Source organism: Myotis davidii, unplaced genomic scaffold, assembly GCF_000327345.1.
Source record: "Myotis davidii unplaced genomic scaffold, ASM32734v1 scaffold181, whole genome shotgun sequence".
Lineage (NCBI taxonomy): Eukaryota > Metazoa > Chordata > Mammalia > Chiroptera > Vespertilionidae > Myotis > Myotis davidii.
The window spans coordinates 2,200,445-2,217,560 of NW_006291504.1; the positions used below are offsets into that span (position 1 = coordinate 2,200,445).

The 17,116-nt window shown below is 55.7% G+C and overlaps 1 protein-coding gene across 1 annotated transcript in view; it reads left to right on the forward strand.

The window, feature by feature from the left end:
• The first annotated feature begins 24 nt into the window (after positions 1–24).
• The window catches only part of ZNF521 (zinc finger protein 521), a 204,678-nt gene continuing 187,586 nt past the window's right edge, over positions 25–17,116 (forward strand). The window contains exon 1 of the mRNA XM_015564690.1: positions 25–206. The gene's annotated coding sequence lies outside the window, so the exon portion shown is untranslated. The remainder of the gene's footprint in view (positions 207–17,116) is intronic.

Sequence of the window (17,116 nt, forward strand, 5' to 3'; positions counted from 1 at the left end):
GTGCTCACGTCTCGGTTTCCTCGCAGACCCCAACTGTAAGCTGGAGGACAAGCCCGAGGATGGCGAGGCACTAGACGGCAGGAAGCGGCCGGAGGACGCGGAGGAGCTGGAGGACGAGGCGGTGCACAGCTGCGACAGCTGCCTGCAGGTGTTCGAGTCGCTGAGCGACATCACCGAGCACAAGATCAGCCAGTGCCAGCTGGCAGGTACGCACCGGCCTGGGCCTTCTCTCCTCCCCTCTCCCCGTGACCTCACTCCTCCCCCTGAGCACCTGCCTGGCAAAGAATGGTGAGAGGCCGGTGCACAGCCAACTCAGGGTCCCAGTCGTTCGGTTTCGAACTGTACCTGGGAGTCCGCAGCTAATGGGTATGTTTTAGTTTCCGTTTTTAGAATATACATTTTTATTGATTTCAGAGAGGAAGGGAGAGGGAGAGAGAGAGACATCAACGATGAGAGAGAATCATCAATCGGCTGCCTCCTGCACACCCCCCACTGGGGATGGAGCCCGCAACCCCGGCCTGTGCCCTGACTGGGATTGAAACGTGACCTCCTGGTTCACAGGTCGATGCTCAACCACTGAGCCACACCAGCCAGGGCTTCGTTTCCATTTTTAAACACACGACAGCGAGCCAGCCACCTAGGAGCTGACATGGTGGCTAACATGACGTTTGAAAATACCTCCTGAATAGTTTGTTCCCAAAGGCACTGAGCCTTCGCTTGTTATTCCAGTTGGCATGCTGTCTCCCCAGAGCTCCCTGCCCCTCCTCTGCCCTCCCTGCTCCTCTGCCTGGCCGCGCCTTCGTGTGCCCGTGGCCAGGCGCATCTTGGACGGCACCTCCCTCCGGAGACAGGGAGCTCACGGGTGGCAGGAGCTGCGTCTTCTTTATCACGGCGCCCCCCGCCTGTGGCGCACAGTAGGTGCTCACTAAGGCGCGGAAGCTGTTCTGCTCTATGGCTCATGGAAGAATCAGACTGAGAGGGACACGGAGTGTGGCGTGTTCAGGTGAACGGCCGGAGAAGAAAAACATGCAGTTCACCAAATGTCTACTCTCTCTGCATGTTTTTTAGATCCCTGTCATTTTCCTCCTACGTGTGCAGCTCACACTGCTCGTGTGTGTGTGTGTGTGTGTGTGTGTGGGTGTGTGTGTGTGTAGGCCTCTTCAGTATTATCTCTCCTCATTTCGTTTTCCTGGCACAAATGCGTCTTCAGCGACCCGCGTGGAGGAAATGTGGGTACGAGGCACGGCGGCTCGCCGCTGTTCTCCGCAGAACGTTGGTGTTTCTGTGGGAGTTTAGTAGGTGTTCCATTTTAGCCAGCGTCCCCGCACCGATCCTTGTGGAGATGTTGGCCTGAGTCCAGTGGACTGGGAGCTCGATTACAGCCACGGCGGCTCCTCGAGGAGGGGTTACAGGGCGTCCGTTCATTCCGCCCCAGAACCTGCTCTCTTTCAGAAAACCCATTAGCGTTTTGGAACCCAGGTGTGAGAATTGATGGAGCGAATGTAAACATTGGCCACGGACATATTTTTGTGTGTGTGTGGTTTTTGGTAACTTATTTTGATACAATTCCAAGTTTATAGAGATTTGCAAAACTAATGCCTATAGTTACCCATACTGCCGTTTACCCGACTTCCAATGGTTTACGGCTTACCTCATTGGCTCTGTCCTTCACTGTCTCTCCCTGTCATCGCTCTTTCTCTTGGTCACTTGAGAGGAGGTTGCAAACATCACACCCTTCTAAACGCGCCCGTGTCTGCCCTAAGAACCAACGCACCCCTAGTTCAACGCAGCTCGCTCCCCGAAACCAGGATGGAAAACACGCACCGGGGAATGCTACCCTCTGCCCCATACGTGGTACTCACATCTCAGCAGTTGTTACAGTCACGTCCTTAGAGCAATATGCAGGGTGTCTCCCACAAGACATACACCCTCTGAATAATGACTGTTTCCAGGGGTGAAACCTGGAGGGAGGGCCCCCAGCTGTGCGCCCTGGGACACCCTGTACTTTCCTCACCCACGACAAGGACCGCACACAATACTGCTGGCGTGGCTCTTGCGTTTCCTCCCACCTGGGATGCCCTCCCAGCCTCTGTCTTTCTCGACGAGCATCTCGGAGGGCCCAGCTGTGTTTGGGCCAGTGTGACGTTTCCGCGATTGCACGGGGGTCGGATCCATCCCGGCAGGAACCCCCAAGCATGCTGGGCCTGCGCAACGTTTTGGGCCGGCAAGCCCAGGAGCTGGTTTGTCCCTGTTGATGCTGTTAATACCGAGCGCCGGTCTGAGGTGGCACCCACTGACCCCTCGACTGTGAGTTACTTTGATCCCTGTGAGAGTCACCAGTGAAGTGTGGGAAGATGCTGGGACACGACAGCCATCCTCATAAAACATCCACTTTCACTCTGTAGAGTTTATATTTACTGGGTGGCCTCGTGGTTCACTACCCTTTCTTTCTTTTTCTTTTTTTAAATATATTTTATTGATTTTTCACAGAGAGGAAGGGAGAGGGATAGAGAGTTAGAAACATCGATGAGAGAGAAACATCGATCAGCCGCTCCTGCACACCTCCTACTGGGGATGTGCCCACAACCAAGGTCCATGCCCTTGGCCGGAATTGAACCTGGGACCTCTCAGTCTGCAGGCCGACACTCTATCCACTGAGCCACACCAGTCAGGGCTACTACCCTTTCTGATTATTTCATTTGTCTACTCATATCACCATGGGCTTCTGAGTTTTTATCTTACTCATTGGGTCATAATTCATTGCTGTCATTTTTTGGTGCCCAGATTGCCCCAGATTTAGCCAATAGGAGTCCCTTCAGACTGGATTCTGAGCCGTTTTACTGTGTCTCCATCATCATTTGAGGACTTAGTGCCTGTTCTTGTCCCAGCCCTGCCACCTGCCTTTATTCTGTGATCCCTGCTTCCTTTACGGGGACAGTGGTGTTTTGAGACCAAGGTGTGGACATCTGCTCACTGCTAGAAGTACATCCACTCTAGACCCTGCAACAGGCAGAATTAGGAAATGCATATGCATACTTAACGGAATACACCCATATAGTTCCTAAGTGACACATACGCATATTCATACACATCAGTGCATTCTTCTCTCTCTACTGGAAACGCTGTTCTCGTGGCTTCTAATTTAACCCAACAGCCCCGGTGTGTTCCAGTCCTTCCTTTTCATCTCTGTTACGCCTTCTCCAGCAGCGAGAAACCCAGCTCCCCTCATCCCTCGTGTTCACTCGTCTCTTGAGTCTAGAATACTCGTCAAGTAAAGAATTGCTTACTCGTGTCATCACAGTGAGCAAGCGAACTGAGTAGCGGTCAGTAGTTCTTGAAAAACACATACATAATTACTTATTGTTTTTGTGATTAGTCACTATGCTTTGATTATGTTCAATTTGTAACAATGAAAATACATCCTGCATATCAGATATTTACATGACGATTTGTAACAGTAGCAACATTACAGTTATGAAGTAGCAACAAAAATAATTTTATGGTTGGGGGTCACCACAACATGAGGAGCTGTATTAAAGGGTCGTGGCGTTAGGAAGGTTGAGGACCACTGTCCTAGAAATTTCCCTCTCAGCCCTTTCCAACGAGTGAAGCTCCCGCAGAAGGAGCTGGTTTCAGCGTTCTGATTGGTCGTGCGTGTGCTAGGACTTCCTGTCAGTGGGCTCACGCAGATGTCCTCTTTTTGGTGGCCGGCGGCTTTTGTTCGGCAGTGTCTGCAGGATGCGTTCATACTGTGTGTGTGTTTGTTTTTTCAGTTGTGGAGTCGTTGTCCATCGTATGACTATGTCGTAACTTCTTCTTGATTCTCCTGTTAGACATTTTGGTTATTTTAAAGGCCGGGTTATTGTGAATGAAGTTGTGGAGACCCTTCCTCTGTAGATCTTTTTGCGGATAGACCTGTGTTTTATTTCTCTCGAGAGGAATAGAAGTGCTGGGCTGTGGGTGTCGGTGGGGAATGTAGGCGTTCACTGTAGGTTGTAACTGGATGAAAACTCCGGAACCTGTTACACCTGCCGGCGTCTGAGCGTGCGAGTTGTGCCTCGCGCTGACATTCGTGTTGGCGGTCTCTTTGGGTTTAGCGTTCTGTTGGGTGTGTATAGGTCTTGTTTGTGGATTTCCTTACATTTCTAGCTCCTATATATCTGACTTCATTTAATGCATTTTCCCCGAGAATGCGTGACTTCCGGAGAATCCCACCAAGTGCAGGCAATTAGTACGATTGTGTTTTCGCTGGAGTCGCTGGGGCTTTAAAGGAAGCTTCTGGTGTAGAATCGACACCTACATTTGGGGAAAGGCCTGCGGGCTTGGCTGACGGGGCCCTGTGTACCCGGCTGCAAGGAGTCATGCTTGAGGTAAGAGTACTTAATCTCTCAGGGAAAAGGGGAACTTTCACATTCAAGTCACTAAGAAAACAAACTTCAAGCTCTACTTGTGCTCACTTATTGTTGAGTTTATGCCATGTGGTTGCCCTTCTGCTCAGCTCTGTGGAATAGAGCAGGAGCAGGACGCCTTATGCCTACAGTTTCTGTCTGTACTGCACAACCTCAGTCTCCGTGCAGGCCACCGGGCTCTCGGCACCTGGTCTGGGGAAGGTACTGTGTGCGGCTTAACTGTCGTGTCTCTTCACACACTACAGACCAACTCTGCTACTGTCCTTGGTTTATGCTGATGCCCAGCTTCCCAGAGCAGGGAGCCGGGTCGCTCCGTGCACGTGGAGCGGGTGGGAGAGCGGAGGTGGCTGGTAGCTTGATGGACGTTTCAAGAGCCACGGACCCGATGGGCCTCGGTCCTGTCCAGGCCGGCTTCTTGCCGAGGGAGGCAGGTGCCGGGAGAAGCAGGGTGGAAGGGCAGGGGGAGAGCAAAGGGGGAGACACAGACCAGGGACCATCACATTCGTTGAAGGTGTTAAAGTTGAAACTGAAATTGTCTAAGGTCTAATCTGGGGAAGATGGAAGACTCTGGGAGCATTTTCATTTAAAAGAGACTTTCACCTCCTTTGGCTGCGGCCTGGAATGGAAATCAGGAGGCCGACTCTTCCCCTTAATGTTTCCTGCTGCTCGACTTAACGCTGTTCTTGGTGGTTTTCTCCTTCTTCCTCCTCTTCCTCCTCCTCCTCCTCCTCCTCCTCCACCTCTTCCTCCTCTTCCTCCTCCTCTTTTCTTCTTTTTTCCCTTTTCCTTCTGCTGCTGCTGGAAGAAGCGCTAGTTTAGCAAAGGGTGACTTCTGGTTGTTCTTTCCCCTCGTAGTTTGCTCTTTCTCTCATCACTGTTTTCCATCCTGTTCGCCCTCCTCAGCCCGACCTGGGCCTGAAGCCTGGTGGGTGAGCTGTGTCCGTGGAGACAGGGGAGATGCTGAGTGGAGTCCTGGGGGCTCGCTCTAGATAGAACGAGGGAAGAATCTTAAAACGTGTTTGCAGGGGAGCAGCAATGAGAGGGCTCCGGGCCTGATGCATTGGAGCTGCTCAGGGGGTGCTGCTGTCAGAGGGCTGGTGGCCCCCCTGCCTGCGATCCCCACCCCCCGTCCTTTCCCCGAGGGTTCCTGCTCCTTCGGCCACTTTTATCCCCAAGGGCAAGGCCCTTCCTGGGACAGCCTACCCAGAGGAAAACGGATTCACTCTGCATCAGAAGTCTCGCCGAGTGAGCCCACACTCGCCCAGGCCTCAGGGAACGGAGATAAAGCAGGGAGCAGGGGGTCCACGGTGGGAGCAGGGGGTCCACGGTGGGCCCAGGGTAAAAGGCACCCGTGGATTGCCTGGGCAGCGGCGGGAGACGCTGGACGCCCAGGCCCAGGAGCGCGTTTATGTCCCCCCTCGGGAGGGTCTGCCTTGTTTCTGGGCGGCTGTATCTGGCGGGTGTCGGTTCTGGTTCTGGTTCTGATGGTGGCTAAACACTCAGCTCAGCTCAGCGCACCTTCTCTACGTGGGACACGTCCCTGTATTTCAGAGACCGTGTTCCGACTGCACCTCCCCACTCACCTCCCCACTTACCTCCCCACGTGCAAGACAGCTCAGTGAGTCCCTGTCCTCGCGGGCTGTGTGTGTGTCTGTATGTCTGTGTCTGTGTGGGGCTGTGTGTCTGTGGCTGTGTGTGTGTGTGGCTGTATGTCTGTGTGTCTGTGGGGCTGTGTATGTGTGTGGGGGGCTGTGTGTCTGTGTGTGTGTATTCTGTGGGGCTGTGTGTGTGTATGTCTGTGGGGCTGTGTATGTGTGTGTGGGAGGGCTTTGTGTTTGGGGGTGTGTGTGTGTCGTTTTCTGAGTCTGGCAGCACCCTGAGTTCTCCCGTGACTGCCAGAGGACAAGCTGCCCCAGGGCTGGCTCAGGCCATGGGCGCTGCAGAGGGCGCCTCCTGTGTGTGAGGAGGCCCCGGGAGCTGCCACCTGGGTAAGCGCGTTGGGGTTTCCGCGTGGGTTTTGCTGCGGCAGCATTTTTGATATTGGTTCCTCATCTGCCATTCGCTTCTCGACACGTTTATTTGTAAAATTCCCTGCCAAAATATGGATGTAAATGATCGTGTTTAGGGTCATTATTTCCTCAGTGCTTTCTGGGTGCTTTGGGGTATTGGGGGTGGGATTTATGAAGGAATCACATCTCTGAGCTACATTTTCCCACTTTGAATCCTGAGTTATTCCACGGGTTAATTTATTAAAGCGAAGTCGTCGTTGTGGTGAAGGGGCAATTTGAAGGAATGTTTCTCTCTGTTTTTATGTGCGTTTTGAAGTTAGGCCTGATTTAAAACTTGCCAGTCACTAGTAGTTACTGCTCATGGACTGGAAGTTTCTGAAGGAGGGAATTTCCTGGAAATATAAAATAAATGGGTGCGTTCACTCTACTTTTTTACAAGTAAAACCCAAGTGGAGGCTATACTACCCTGTGTGTATAAATACACAGATTATCCTTGATTAATTCGAGGTTTTTGAAATTAGCATTTTTTTCTTTCTTAATCCTCGCCGGGGGGGGGGCGGGTATGTTTTCATTGATTTTTCTTTTTGAAAGAGAGAGGAAGGGTGGGGGAGAGAGACATGGATGTGAGAGAGAAACATGCATCAGTCGCCTCCTGCACACGCCCCGACCAGGAGTCTGACCCACGACCTAGTGGCCTGGCTGGGAATGGAACCTGCAGCCTTTTGGTGCAGGGAGGACGCTCCAACCAGCTGAGCCACCGGCCAGGGTGGAAATAATGTTTTGAAATGCATAGAGTTCAGAAGGAAAGTCGGCATTATTTGTGTGTGAGAAATGTCACCTCTGGGTGTGGTCTGGAGCCACCTTTGTGTCCGATGAACGGCTTTGCCTTGCTGGTGTAGTTAATACTGAGCATATGACCATCCCATCTTGGGGTTCCGCTTTATTTGCCAAAAATGGTAAAGAGAGTGCCAGGAACATACACCGGGAGAATGTCTCCAGGAACGTCCCGTGTCCTCGAGGGGCACGGATGGTGCGAACGCTGTTGGTGTGTCCCTGGGGAGAAGTGTGCGCGTCAGGAGTGAGTGAAGGGCTGCGTGTGGGACGTGGAAACAGCGGGGCCTCCCCTCCAAGGAGGAGGAACGAGAGGCCAGACATCCCACACCCTCTGCAGCCGCTGCCCATGTCGATCGCAGGGGCAGGGCAGCGTCCGCTCTTCGGATCCAGCTGTGGGCACACGAGGGCTCTGTGTGCAGCTCTTCTCAGGCCTGGATCACCAGTTACATCCTGAGGTGCTGGAGTTTTACTTTTCCGTGTGACGGCACTGAGTTACCTGTATTTTTACATGACTCCACTTTGGACAGTTGTGGCTGGTAGGTACCTACTTCCTTATAGGGCAGCGAGTTGCTAGGGCTGCCGGCCATGCTTTCAGCGCGAATTCCCTGGCTGGGGATCTTGTCTTGGGGGATGGCAGCGATGTCACCCTGACCTACGACAGGGAAGGCCGGCAGGACCCCCCACCCCGGGCCACAGGCTCCGCCCCTTTACCTTCCAGAGGACCTGGAGGGACTCGCCAGCCTTTCCGCTCAGCTCCCCTTTGGGGACATTTCCCTGATTCCGGACCCTTGGTTTTTGGATGTGGGTGACTGTAGACCCAGGGGAGACGTTCCGATCGCCTGGGAGCTGGGAGCGGGTTACAGACGCAACAGTAAAAGCCAGAGCGGCCGCCAGTTTACCTGTCTCCGTCATTCCCGCAAAGTAGACTTTCTACAAAAGGGCTGCTGTGAAAATGATTCAGAAGAACGGTTCTTTTAGGAAAAAACCACCAGCACACATTCAGACACGAAGATGCGTTTTTGTTGTGATAGCACGAAAACATTTCCCATTTAATTTACAAATTATTTAAAGCGTGTATTTTTATTTTCTCAGGCTGCCTTTCAGCTTAACTCTTACGGTTTCATAAGCATTCCCCGACCACCATGACGTGATGAGGTTGACAGGCTGTTGAAAGTGCTCTTATAATTGTTGTTAAAGAAGTCTGTCGGGTCTGTCATTCGCTCACTGTTTCTTATTTATCTTGTGACTTTTCCAGGCAGAGTATTTGCTTTCCACGGGCGTTGGATGCTGGTTATCAGGGAGCAGTGTTCTGGGGTCGCATGGGTCTGGCGTAATGTTTTACGTTAAATATTTCTTGTTATCGTGCACTTAGGAGCAGGGGTAGCGCTGCCTGGAAGCTCATGCCTGGGCTGCTCTCCGAGGAGCCTGTCTGTGGCGGGCCCCTCGCGCTCACCCCTCTGCTGTCGGGGGCGAGCCTCGGGCTGTGGGCCAGTATCTCCTCTTCCCTCCAGGGCCCCTCTCTGCACGGGGAGGCCCGGCCGCTCTCCCAACCCCTGCCTTTTCCCAGGTCGCTCCTCCGGCCCGAAAGCCAGCTGCCGCCTCTTGGGACGTTGTTGCTCCTGCTCTGTCTTTGGCCGCGTGATGGCCTGGGTGCAGCAGCCCAGCCCCCTGCCTCAGTTTACCCTCCCCTCCCATGGCTCCCCAGCTTCCCTCCCAGCCCCGCCTGCCCTGCAGCTCACAGGCCCGTCCTAGTGGAAGCGCAGACCGGGCTTGGCCTGAGCTTTCGCAGCGGCCACTCAGTTTGACTTAGGTTGTTCCCAGCAGCTGATGGGAGCTCTCTTCCCGGGAGCAGTGAGCAGGGGACACAGGCTGCTGGGACCGGTGCCACCCGCTGACCCGACCTGCAGGCTCGGCTCTGGGGAAGGCGCGCTGGCACCCGGGCTAAGCTCAGGGCCTCAGGGACGGTGGGAGGAACGGCCGCTCGCTGGTCTGCTGCCCACACACCTCTGTGTGTCACCGACAGTCCAGCTCCATAGCGTTTCTCAAGATCCTGTGTTCGTCTAATGAACACGGGAAACCCAGGGCGCGGGTCTCCTGAAAGGGGTCAGCAAGCCCAGCCGGGGGCTTCAGGACCGGCGTCCTGGGCGTAGGCGGGGCAGCGGGGAGGCACCTGCAGGCAGAGGAGAGAGAGAGGAGAGGGGGAGAGGTGGCAGCACCGCTGGGACAGCTCTGGCTGGAGGACAAGGGAAGGGAGGGAGTCCGGGAGGAAGACTGGATTCCTCACCTGCTGCTGGGCAATCATCACTCCAACACTTTCTGCTTAAAACAGTGTTTGTGCATCATCTTCAAATGTCTGTGGGCCAGAAACGGAGCTGCTGGCCTGGGCGATGCTGTTTGGGGTCTCAGGGGAAAGCAATCCCGGGTGGCAGGGATGCTGCCCTCTGCGGGGGGCTGGCGGGTCCACGTCCAAGCTCCGTCCCTCGGCCGCTGGCTGCGGACAGTGGGCCCCTAACGGCCTGTCTGCGGGGAGCTCAGGACAGGGCTCTGGCTTCCCACAGCGCAGTGCTTTGGGGGGCGGGGAGGGGGGTAGAGAGAAACACCACAATGTGCTTCGTGACCTCACCCCAGAAGGGGCACACCATTACTGCTGCCCGTTCTAGGCCCCGCAGGTCAGCTGGGAGGACATGAGAGGGAATTACAGGAACGCTGAATCCCAGGAGACGGGCTCATGGGGCGGCTTGAAGGCTAGTTAATGCAATGGATGGGAGGGCGGCCAGGGTCGTGCCCTGGGGCCATGCTGAGGCTTCAGTTTCATTCCCCTCCCCCCCCCCCACTTCTCAGAGGTCTGGGGACCGACCCCCATCAGGGAGGCGTGAGGGCTGGGAGGTGCCCTCCGGCGAGGACCGCCCAGCAGGGATTGTTCATGTGCTGGGTATTCAAGGACGATTTTATTTGAATATTGAGGTTAGAAGCTTAGGAATGTTGATCTTGGAGGAGAAGTTAGCGGGGAGGGAGTTCCAGGTACAGAGGCAGCGCTTGCGATTGCCCCATAAGAGAAGACGAAGGCGAAACCAGTGCGTGCGGTGGCCGTAGGAGAAGCGAGCCCAGTGCGAGGCGTGTGCAGGAGGCAGCGTCACCGGAGGTAGCGAGTCGCTCCTTGCGGGCACAGGAGCCCGGGGGACCGAGGGCTGTCCCACACCTGGGATGCCTCAGGTGCATGGGGCGGCCACCACCCACTCCGTGGACGACAGAGGCACGTGTGGGTGGGAAGGCGAGTCCACTTCCGCTCCTGTGACCCGCGTGAGGCTGCGTGGCTGGAACTGTCTCTGGAAGGAGCGGCTGCATATGTCGGCCAGAACCGCAGGCAGGTGCCGGGCCGCACCGTCCCCCTGGAGTTGGGGTATAGTGTCCCCTTTGCCAGCTCTCCAGGGTTCTTCCCCAACGTGTCCCCACTTTTGTAACAGTGTCTAACCCAGGGCCCCCCCTCATTTTGATAATGAAGAATCCCCTTCCTGCTGGTGACGCCTGGAACCTGGGCCTTGGGTTCAGGGCCCGGGGTGGTCGGGGCTGTTCCCGCAGGTGGAACTGACCCCTGAGAAGCAGGCCCTGGAGCAGCACCGAGGCTGCTGCGCCCCTTCTGTCAGCCAGGGTCGGCAGGGGCTCGGCGGGCGCCTTATTGAAACCCAGCAGAGGCGTGTCAGCGCGCTCTCCTCGGGTTAGAGGCGCGGGGCGTGTTTTAAGGACGTGCTGAGGCCCATCCGTGGAAATCTCACGGCGCAGGAAGTACTGGTTGTGCCCCCGCACCCCCCGCCCCCAACCGGAAGTGACCAGGCCTATTCCTTCCTCTTCGGGCCCTGGAACCTGGGCCCTCGGCGCCCTCACGGGCCGCGTGGGGCTGAGTTTCAGACGCGCACACTCCCGTCCCCTCCCCGAGCGTGATTTTCATTAAAAATTCCATTAGCTTAAGAAATCAATGTGCTCGTCCCGCAGTAATTAATTCTTACCAATCTCTGAAAGGGGAGACGCATTAACAAAACCTGCGAATGTTGAGATGAGTAAAGGAGGCGTGTACCTAATGGGGCTGCTGGAGACGTCGGTGGAACGGAGCGAGGCGTGGGCCCTGGCGACCGGCCAGCCACGGTGCAAACCTCATTGCTCCCCGAGCCAGGGGTGTGGCCGGGGCAGGCTGCTGACGATTTTAAGCTCACGCGTCCTTATCGGTAAAGGAGGGGCCTCGATGAAAAGGCAGTGCTGTGGCTGCTTCAGAGCGTTGGCCAGGAGATGGGAGAGTAGATGCCGAGGAAGGTGTTGGCACACGGCAAACGCTCATTGTAAGTGCCATGAGTCGTGTCGGTGTTACGGTAGGTGGCGGTGATCCCTTTAAGAATAACTCACACGAGCCAGATTCCTGACCTGAGCGCCTTCTAGAAGTTAGAGCGGTGGAAGGGTGAGTGTGAGTTAGTACCTGGCCACTCAGTCTTAATTTCTCCCCCTTTTAAAATTCAAAGGGGAGTGAGGTGTGAGGATGCTGGGAGGAACGGGGCGAGTGGGGACGTAAGTGTTCGTGTAATTACGTTTGTTTCTCAGCGTGGTAGGGGGACCTTGGTGGTTAGATTCGTAGAGAATAGAGCAGCGCTCGCCAGCTGGTGGCCTGTGAGGTCCGGAAGGTTGACCGACTGACCGCTAGGACAGAGGACACGATTTTGAGGATAAAGAAGAGAGGCCTGTTTCTGTGCCACATTTTATTCCAGCTTCGTTCTGGGCGGAATATGGACAATGAAGGTCCTGACATAGCTTTTGGCCTGTGCTCTGGCGCGTGTAAGTGTGAGAGTTGCACAGTGGAGATCGGAAAATGTTAAACTAGTGGCTTATTCACTGACGGACAGTTTCCTACGCATCTTCCAGCATATTTCCAAAAAGTTCTCCCTGGTTGTCTGGATTAGCTCGAAAATGATAAAATACTAATTTTCGTTTGGTGCAATTAAAAAGACTCGTACGTGCTTGTAGTGGGCAGGCATAGCATCCTGCAATTGGCTGAGTACAGCGGCTCTCAACCTTCTGGCCCTTTAAATACAGTTCCTCATGTTGTGACCCAACCATAACATTATTCTCGTGGCTATTTCATAACTGTCATGTTGCTACTGTGATGAATCGTCATGTAAATATCTGATATGCAGGATGGTCTCAGGCGACCCCTGTGAAAGGGTCGTTCGACCGCCAAAGGGGTCGCGACCCACAGGTTGAGAACCGCTGGCTGAGCAGTAAGATTCAGGTGGCCGGAGGTTAGGAAAATCCTGAATGAGTTTGCTTAAAGGTGGGAGATCGGTGCTTTGGTTTTCGAGGGGAATGGAGCCCGAAACATGCATCATGCACCGGATGGCTGTGCCGACAGCTGGCTGTTCTTGCCGGGACCGGGCAGTACCGCGGGTGTTAACGTGGACACGGGCACTAGGCAGTAACGTGCCATGTTAACGTGGACACGCCAGTGTGGGTTCACCGTCGCCTCTTCCTCTGCTCTGCCTTGTGAGGGCAGAGAAGCGCGAGCCGTGGTCCCTGGCAGAGGTCTGGGTGCACCTGGGGATAAAGCACGTGCGCCCGGAAAGCCCCGCTGAGCGAGGCCGTGTGTCCCTACAGGCCAGCAGGGCTGAGTGAACGGTGCGTCCGAGGAACCTTCGCAGACGGGAGCGGTCAGTGTGTGCGGGAGCCGGCGGCAGAGGCCGTGGGAGAGCCCGGCTGACCTCCACGCAGGGAGGTCATTTGGAGCTGAATGGGAAGGGGGTGGGTGTGGGATGGGAGGGCAAGGTGGGCATCCAGATGGGGAATTGCAGGTGGATCAGAACACTGCGTTAAAATTCTGAGCTCAGCCGGGCGTGGCTCAGCGGTTGAGCGTCGATCCAGGAATCAAGAGGTCACAGGTTCAATTCCCAGTCAGGGCACGTGCCCGGGTTGTGGGATTGATCCCCAGTGGGGGAGGGGGGGTGCAGGAGGCAGCGATCAATGGTTCTCTCTGTCATTGATGTTTCTCTCTCTCTCTCTCCCTCTCTGAAATGGATAAAAATATATTTTTAAAGGATTCTGATATGGATCTCATTATATAACGCTTTCGTAGGCAGTAGCATGTGTCACAGGAAGTCTCACACAGAGGGTGGAGAGTGGAGGCAGGCAGTGCGTGTACGGGGCGCTGCAGGTGCGCACAGACCAGAGTCCCCAGGAAGGTGGTTACTAACCCGGAAAAACATCCGTTTCCACGCGAGGGTGTCCTGTGAGTGGCTCTCAGAGAATCGCGTCGGGGGACGTGAGAACAGCTGTGGGCAGGGGACGTGGTGGCGGGGCACACGCTCCAGACCGCTCACCGCGCAGACGCCCCCTGGAGCCTCTTACCTCCTCAGCAGTGCGCTGAGCCGTCTCCAGCTGACTCCACGCGATAGTAGCATCCTTTGCCTTTAATCCTTTTGTTAAAATGTCATGAAATGTCTTCAGACTTAATTTCATTTAAGTTTTATTCTTCTTATGCTCTGAGCCTTTGGTGCTTATCAAATGTAAATTTTCTCCAGTGAAGGGAGACGTTACTAGCACGGCTATTAATAGTTTAATGAAAAGTCTTATTGCGTCTTAAAATTTATATTTTCGCGGTGATTGACAATGGCTAATGAGTTAATCCGCGGCCGGTGCCCGGGAGGCAGGCCGGCGTTTCTCCGCTGTAAAATGAGGAGATTGAGAGATCAAAACCTTCAGCAGATCCCTCGCAACAGCCTCCTGTATTGACCTGGCGAAAATACACTGAGTTTAAGCTTAAACCTTTTTGCTTCGTTAACCAAATATCTCTCTTTCGAATGATTGGCCGCTTGAGGCATCTCTTTCCTTCACTGTACAATGAAGAAAACATTCATATCAAGTGGGAGTTTTGGCCCCCAAAAGTAGATTTGATCTATAGGTTTACAGGTCGGAGATTGAAAGGAGACATTAGATAAATTCCTAAGCTGTGCAGTGAGATAATATGTAACCCTAAACCCTACATTAAAGCAGCCCAAAGTAGATGTACATGTTTGTTTGTTTTCTTAATCCTCAGTTGAGACTATTTTTCCATTGATTTTTATTTATTTATTTATTTATTTTAGGAGAGTGGAAGAGTGAGGGAAAGACAGAGAGAAGCATCGATGTGAAAGAAACACATCGATTGGTTGCCTCCTGCAGGAGCCCTGGACCAAGGAGGAGCCTGCAACCCCACATGGACTGGGTGGTGCCCCCACGCACCCCGACCGGGGCCAGAGATTACTGAGTCTGCAACCCAGGCACGTGCCCATGACCAAAATGGAACCTGGGGCCCTCCCGCCCTCTCTCTGTCCACGGAGCTACACCAGCTGGGCCTGGCGTACGTTTTCAATTCTTCCTCATCTGTGAGGATCCCAGAGCTGAGCGGATTGGAGGGGGATTCCTTTCTCCTGCTCTGCACCCAGGCACGTGGCTGCCGTGGTCGGTGGCCCCGCTGGCTGCTGGGTTTGTGTCCACTTGGAAGTTGGGGAGCGAGTTGGGAAGCTGGGGTTCCTGTCTGGATTGGCTCCCTGGGAGCAGCCTCCCGTAACCCCGGGGGGGCGGGGGATGCCCTGCCTCGCATCGGAACGGATGGGTGGTGTTGCGGGCAGCAGGGCGGCCCCTCACGCCGTTAGCTGACGGGACGCTTGGATTGGTGTCACTTTGCGTGGCTAGTGATGCTTCCGGTATCACGTGTACTTCAGGGAGCTCGCTCCCATATCTGAGCCTCTTCCACTCCCCACACGGACAGACCTTTCCCTGGTGGCAGCCATCGCCATCCTCTTCAGTTACTTAGCAAACCGCACGCCGCCTTCCCGGGGAGAAGCTGCTGCGAGTCCCGGGCGGGGCTGCGTGCTGCGCTGTTGGGGTGTCAGAGCTCCCAGAGGGAAGACGGACGCGTGTCTTCATCAGAACAGGGGTGCCAAGTGCAGGCCCGTCAGGTGTGGGATGGGGAGATGCCCCGGGGACCCTCTGTGCACCCAGCCAGCCCCCACGCTGCCCTGTGTCCCCGGGAACACCCCTGCCCGTGAAAGCTTCGTAAAGTTGGCTCCCTGTGCCCGGGACGTGGAGGCCGATGGAAGGAGAGGGGTGCGTGCACCTGCTTTGGGGGTGACCGATCGCCCAGGCACCGGGGCTGCCGTCGCTAGCTCGGGACCCCCACTGCCAGGCGGCCGGCCTCAGCCCAGAGCTCCCCACACGCCTCCTCGCTGGGTGCATGCCGGTGCCTCCCGGTGCTGCCGCCGCTCACCCTCCTCACTCACCGCCCTTCCTCCCTGAGGCCTTCCAGCATCTGCAAACACAGGAGCCGAAGAGCACGCGGGCTCCTGGGGGCACACAGGGCGCTGCCGAAGGAGGCCCCGCCAACTCCTTTTACGGGAAACAACCCAGACTCTCTGTCGCTTTGCAGGCTCTCGGCCCTGCCAGGCCTCGGACAGGGATGTGGACTCCACGTCCACCTGGTGCTGCTCCACCAGTGACTCATCAGGTGGGCGGGGTCCTGGCCACACCCCACGTGTGACCGAGTGCAGTGGCGCAGGTGGCTGCTTGGCGAGATGGTGCCCTTACCCCCTGGGGGCTCGCTGTGCTCCGGAGGCTGTGCCCCGTCCCTCCCCCAGCCCCTCCATCTCACCTGGGCATTTCCCATTCCCGCTGCCCCACCATTCCTTGGGAGCCCTTCCTCGGAAACTTTCCGGAGAGAAGCCTGCTGTGCTCCGAGGAGTCCTGCCGGGGGCGAGGGCCGCGGAATCCCCGCAGTCCGGGCCCAGGTGTTCTGTGGGGGGCTCGTCGCTGTGGGGGTGAGGGCCCCAGAGGCAGCATTGATCTCCTCGATGGGAGGGGTTCCGTGTCCGTGGGGGGCGTGGGGGCGTGGAAGGGGGCAGGGTTCTCTTCAGCGGCTTCTCGTCCTCTTTGGTCGTCACACCAGGGATCACCGGTGCCACCAAGTCCCTGTCCGGTGACCTGCTCTCCTGGGTGTGTCCACTTCTCGAACCTGCGGGGACCCCCAGCGCTTATCAATCTCTAATGTGCCCCTGCGCACGTCGGAGAAGCCCCATGAAGTCGGGGTTGGCTACGATGGGAGAACACGCATGTCCAGGCTGCCAGGGGCTCAGACTTGCTAACTGGGAATGGACGGGTGCTTTCGAAATAGAAACAGGCGTGTAGACGCGCCCTGTCACACAGCGGCTGCTTCAGAGGGTTCACATGGCTGTGCCATCGGCGGCCACCGGTCGCCTCTGCCCTGCGGTGCCCACGCGAACGTAGGCGTTTCTCCCCGTGGGTGATGTCCCGCCTCATGAACACGTGGGCATCACTGAGGCGGGCGCGGCCTTGACCGCAGGAGCTGAGAGGGAGGAGCGGATGACGTTCTTCTATCTCCACGGAAATTAAAGGGAAACATTTGTAAACGTTTTCCAGGAACTTGAATATTTTTATTAAACTTTCAAGGTTTTCAGCGGCTCCTTGTCTGAGTTTGCTGTGGTGAGGTTTATGTTCCTAATACACCCAGAACTTTTAATAACAAGACAGATAAAGACGTAGCAAAGTGGGGAAATGCTCTTATTTATACACAACTGGAGCAAAACATGTTTCAGAGCAGCAGCTCCCGTGGTGCTTCCGCCTCATACGTGTGCGTCCGTCGACCCCGTGTTGCCATCGTGAAGTGTTAGAGGGAGTGCGCTTGGCGGTGGCTGGCAGTGAGCCACGCGAGAGTCGGCGGCTCGGAAGAACCGGAACCGTGCGTGATGTCCCGGGAGCCTGGGCCGATGGGCTGGGTCTCCTGCTTCCCGGGGTTGGGGCAGCGCCCAGCTGCTCCAGCTCACCCGTGGGCACCGC